This window comes from Boleophthalmus pectinirostris, unplaced genomic scaffold (assembly GCF_026225935.1).
Source record: "Boleophthalmus pectinirostris isolate CB_2022bp ecotype Guang Dong unplaced genomic scaffold, ASM2622593v1 HiC_scaffold_2825, whole genome shotgun sequence".
Classification (NCBI taxonomy): domain Eukaryota; kingdom Metazoa; phylum Chordata; class Actinopteri; order Gobiiformes; family Gobiidae; genus Boleophthalmus; species Boleophthalmus pectinirostris.
Genome location: NW_026571290.1, coordinates 1,481,749 through 1,486,748, shown reverse-complemented (window position 1 = coordinate 1,486,748; position 5,000 = coordinate 1,481,749). Strand labels below are relative to the sequence as shown.

Below are 5,000 nucleotides of genomic sequence, written 5' to 3'. Positions count from 1 at the left end.
AGTCTGAATCAATGAATTGATGCATGTTCCATAAATATGACGTCATTCAACATAAAGTCTCCAAAATAAACACAAAATATTAAGTCATAGAAAAATGGAGCGTCAGCCTCGTCTCATGTCACAGACCAGGGGCCTCGTTTATAAAAAACTGTAGTAGTTGTGGTCAGTTTGTGCGTTCGCCTCGTAGCCACGAGAGTCGTGCTCCACAAACTCCATATTTAGAAAATCCACCGCACGAACTAAACCTGCAATTTGATTTATAAATCCACCTGCAACTAGAATTTGTGCACGTAAACCCACGTCACGCCCCCTCACACCTCCACCTCACCATAAAAGGACAGACCACGCCCCCCTACACCTCCACCTCACCATAAAAGGACAGACCACGCCCCCTCTCACCTCCACCTCACCATAAAAGGACAGACCACGCCCCTCACACTCACCTCCACCTCACCATAAAAGGACAGACCACGCCCCCTCTCACCTCCACCTCACCAAAACTAAAAGTGACAAGAACGACTCATCTGTTCATTTAATCATATTTCATCATATTTAGGCAGCACATCTTTGCAGTAAAGACCATGTGTTTTCTGCTGTTTCAAGAGTTTTATCTCTATATTTTTAAGTCTGTCTATGATGTGTGTGTGGACTGGTCCTGTATATATTTACATATACACGCAGATACGTGCACGCGCTGATCTGAATGGTCAAATTATGAGCGCGTGCGAGAGATTCAGATGCCCTCCCCTGGAGAGGGAAAGGAGCGAGGGAGGGACACGAGGACACAGATTTAACACGAAACACATCAGATACAGATGTTATTCTGACAATAAAAGTCCACACCAAACATCCAAACTGCTGAACCTGTGAGTGTGGGTCTGTGAGTGTGGGTCTGTGAGTGTGGGTCTGTGAGTGTGGGTCTGTGAGTGTGGTCTGGGTCTGTGAGTGTGGGTCTGTGAGTGTGGGTCTGTGGTCTGTGAGTGTGGGTCTGTGAGTCTGTGTGAGTCTGTGGTCTGTGAGTCTGGGTCTGGTGTGGGTCTGTGAGTGTGGGTCTGTGAGTGTGGGTCTGTGAGTGTGGGTCTGTGAGTGTGGGTCTGTGAGTGTGGGTCTGTGAGTGTGGGTCTGTGAGTGTGGGTCTGTGAGTGTGAGTGTGGGTCTGTGAGTGTGGGTCTGTGAGTGTGGGTCTGTGAGTGTGGGTCTGGGTCGGGATGGACACGGACATTATTCTGTTCTTCATACAGTCAGAGAGCAGCTCTCATGTGCAGGAGTTGATTGATAACAGCGCCTTTCAAGAAAAGCACTTTACAGATCATTATTCAGTCACTCGACACTCAGTGGTGGTTAGATTCTATTGTAGCCACAGCTGCCCTGGGACAGACTGACAGAAGCAAGGCTGCCAATCTGCCCGACCGACCACACACACACACACACACACACGCACCACTTTCATACTAGGCAATGTGGGTGAAGTGTCTTGCCTAAGGACACAACAACAGTTTTTTGCCACTGGCGCCTCCTGTGGCTCCTGGATTTCCCAGTGTCTCCATCCAAGTCCTACCCAGCCTGCTTAGCTTCTGAGATCTGACGGGATCAGACTCGGGTCACAGACTCGGGTCACGGACTCGGGTCACAGACTCGGGTCACAGACTCGGGTCACAGACTCGGGTCACAGACTCAGGTCACAGACTCGGGTCGCTCGGGTCACTCTGGCTGGTGTGTAAAAAACTAGAGTAAAAGTGTTAAAGTTGTGTTTAGTCCCAGTGTTTCATTAAACCAAAAAAGCTCCTGTGTCCGAGGGAAGAGTTTAGTCTCAGGTCGGGTCATTATTTCGTCCTCTGTGTTGGTCACAGTCTGTGTTCTGTAGGAGTCTGTGGTCTCGGTGTGGACTGTGGGAGACTCTGAGCTGCACTGGGAACGTGTCCGCGCTCATGCACGAGTTTAAATGTTTAATATTGTGGAGAATAATGAGTGGAATAAACAGACCTGCTCCCTGTTTTGTGAACCAAACACTTAAAATGCACAAATCTGAAGGTCATTCTTTTATATACGTGGATTTTCTGATCAAACTCTTCCTCAAACTCTGTTCACTTCTGCTTCTCTCCACGAGTGTCTCCAGACTTTGTGTAGAGTTTTGTTTAGACTTTGTGTAGAGTTTTGTTTAGACTTTGTGTAGAGTTTTGTTTAGAGTTTGTGTAGAGTTTAACAAAGCTCCACGATTTAGTCGAGGTTCATAAATACCGCGGTTGGTGTAAAGAGCGAGATTTATAAATGAGGCCCCTGAATATGATCCACCATCTTGGACTGATCACAGTTCCTCTGGTGCACACTGCGCCCCCTGCTGGTTTTATCCTGCTCTAACATTTGTCCAAAAGTCTGAACTAGAACTAAACCCATGTGATCCAGTGATGTTTGTGACTTGGTTTTCTTGTATTTTGTGACTCTGTGGTGAACAGTTTGTGTTCTGTTCTTTCTCTTTCAGACCTGAAGGGGGCAGCGACGTCAGAGATCGATCAAAAAGTCTTTTATAACCTTCAAAAAGCCACGTTTACCGTAAGTGAATAAAAAGTTTAAATGTGCAGCAGTGGTTCTCAAGCTGTGGTCCAGGTCCGTTGGTTTGGTGCTGCTGGTGTTTGGTTTATTCTGAATGTCAACAGCGCCCCCTAATGTTCATAAATCCAATATGGAGGCAGGTGTGAGTTAAATGAATCATTTTAATTGCAGGTGTCAGTGTGTGAGCCTCTGCTCAGACGTGTTTTTGGTTTTTATACTTTTGGTTTGGTGTTGGTGATTGAAATATTTCATTTTTGTTCCATCAGAAAACGTGGCCTCAGATCCAAGAAGGTCCCGTCCAGAGGAAACGCTCCACCTGCAGCGTGAGTTCCTCCTTTGACTTAATCATGATTTAGGACAAACCTTCACCACGGTTCAGTCTCACTTTAGATCTTGGAGCTCTGCTCGGGCCAAACCACCAAGTCTGATCTTCATGCACTTTTAACAAAGTCATCAACACTGAAAAAGAAATACAAAATGCAGAAACAATTAGGCACAAGGAAGAACTTTTTCTGACCATTTAAACGCTGTAAATTAAAGAAGTTTTGTCCTTTGTTTATTTTATGGTTGTAACATGGCAACAAAAGAGCCAATCAGGAGTGAGACTGATGAAAGTAACAGTGACCTTGGGGACAGAAGGCGTCTGATTGGTCCGTTAATAATGTTCAGATCTTGATTTAGGGACAAATGTTGAAATAAAAACACCAGGTCCCAAAGGACACGTCCCAAAGGACCCGTCCCAAAGGACCCGTCCCAAAGGACCCGTCCCAAAGGACACGTCCCAAAGGACACGTCCCAAAGGACACGTCCCAAAGGACCTGCCTCTCATCTTATGTTTGTATTTTACAGAAACGTGACCACGCCCACATCTGCATTTACTCCACCCACTCTCTCACTGACCCCGCCCACTCTCTCACTGGCCCCGCCCACTCCTTCATTGGCCCCGTCTACTCCATCATTGACCCCGCCCACTCCCTCATTGGTCCCGCCCACTCCCTCATTGGCCCCACCTCCATCATTGACCCCGCCCACTCCCTCACTGGCCCGCCCACTCCCTCATTGGCCCCACCTACTCCATCATTGACCCCGCCCACTCCCTCATTGGCCCCACCTACTCCATCATTGCCCCCGCCCACTCCCTCATTGGCTCCGCCCACTTCCTCATTGGCTCCACCCTCCGTCACAATCAGGAGTCAAGTCGAGGTCTTTGAGGAGGACGACCGTCGAGTGAACTGAAGAACCTTGTTATTCTCTGTGGTCACGGAGGTGAGGAGCTGCAGGGTGTTGGGCTCTGACAGGTGAAAGGAGTTGAACCTGATGTTTTCATTTATCAAAGAAACTTTAGTTTTGTCCCAAATACAAATATATTTTAAAAGAAACTCTCAGGGTCAAAACGAGATGTTTTTATCAGACTTGTTCTCTCTGTGTCTGTGGAGTTTTTCTGATTTTCAGACACATCAGGTTCAGCTCCTTTAATCTGATCAACACAAAGTGGTTTATTGTTTTGAACTCGTCTGTTGTGTTAAATAATCAGACTCACATTCAGACTCTGTGTTGAATGTCTCTCCCTCTCCACCTCTTCACTCTCCACCTCTTTCACTCTCCACCTCTTTCACTCTCCACCTCTTTCACTCTCCACCTCCTGTAGGTTAAAGCTCAAACTTTTGTGGATGTGACTGAGGAGACGAGGAAATGTGACTCATTATTATTGGTTTGTTTCACAGATACAAAGAGGAGTTACTGAGGTCTTTCATCATCAGGTAAAGTCTGAACACACACGACACGATCTGAGTCCAAATGTTTAACTGGACACAACTGGACTGAACAAAAGCTCTGGTTTATGGCTCTGATCCTGATTCGGAGTAAAACTCTCTTAAATAAAGTGTTGTGGTGTTGGTGCTGTCAGTGTTATTCACTTTAACTCCAGCTCTTCAAAGAGCCTCATTTCCACATCTCACACAAAAATCTAATGATCCACTTTGTTTATGTGAGATTCAGTTTGTCTGATTATTCTGAGTCCAGAAACACTCGTGTCCGTCTGATCTCATCTTTATTTATGACACAAATCAACTTTTATCAAATTTTAGAATTTAGATTTTTTCACCAGAGTCACATGACCTGACTCTAGTGACCTGAGTCTGAATCTGTCTGTGAGTCACTGTAGGGGGCGCTACAGAGCAGTCAAGGTGTGAGCTCTTCAAATGTATTTATTTTATGTCTTTATTTAAGAAAAGGGAACAGTGCATTTTAATGAACATTTATGCTCTTAGACTGAAGTGACAATAAATAAAACATAAAAACACCATTTACAGCAGAAGTCTTCAACAGGAGAGTCACAAAATCTTTGCTTGATTATTATTATTATTATTATTATTATTATTATTATTATTATATATATGATATATATTCTTTTTGAAGGATGAGGATGAACTGGTTTTCAGTGTGCGCTG

The 5,000-nt window shown here is 45.2% G+C and overlaps 1 long non-coding RNA gene across 1 annotated transcript in view; it reads left to right on the top strand.

Moving 5' to 3' along the window:
* LOC129410908 (uncharacterized) overlaps window positions 1-5,000 on the top strand; it is a 6,363-nt gene that overhangs the window by 841 nt on the left and 522 nt on the right. The window contains exons 2-5 of the long non-coding RNA XR_008633050.1: window positions 2,480-2,550; window positions 2,817-2,873; window positions 3,400-3,816; window positions 4,275-5,000. The exon at window positions 4,275-5,000 is cut by the window's right edge and continues 522 nt beyond it. This is a non-coding gene — a long non-coding RNA (uncharacterized LOC129410908). The remainder of the gene's footprint in view (window positions 1-2,479; window positions 2,551-2,816; window positions 2,874-3,399; window positions 3,817-4,274) is intronic.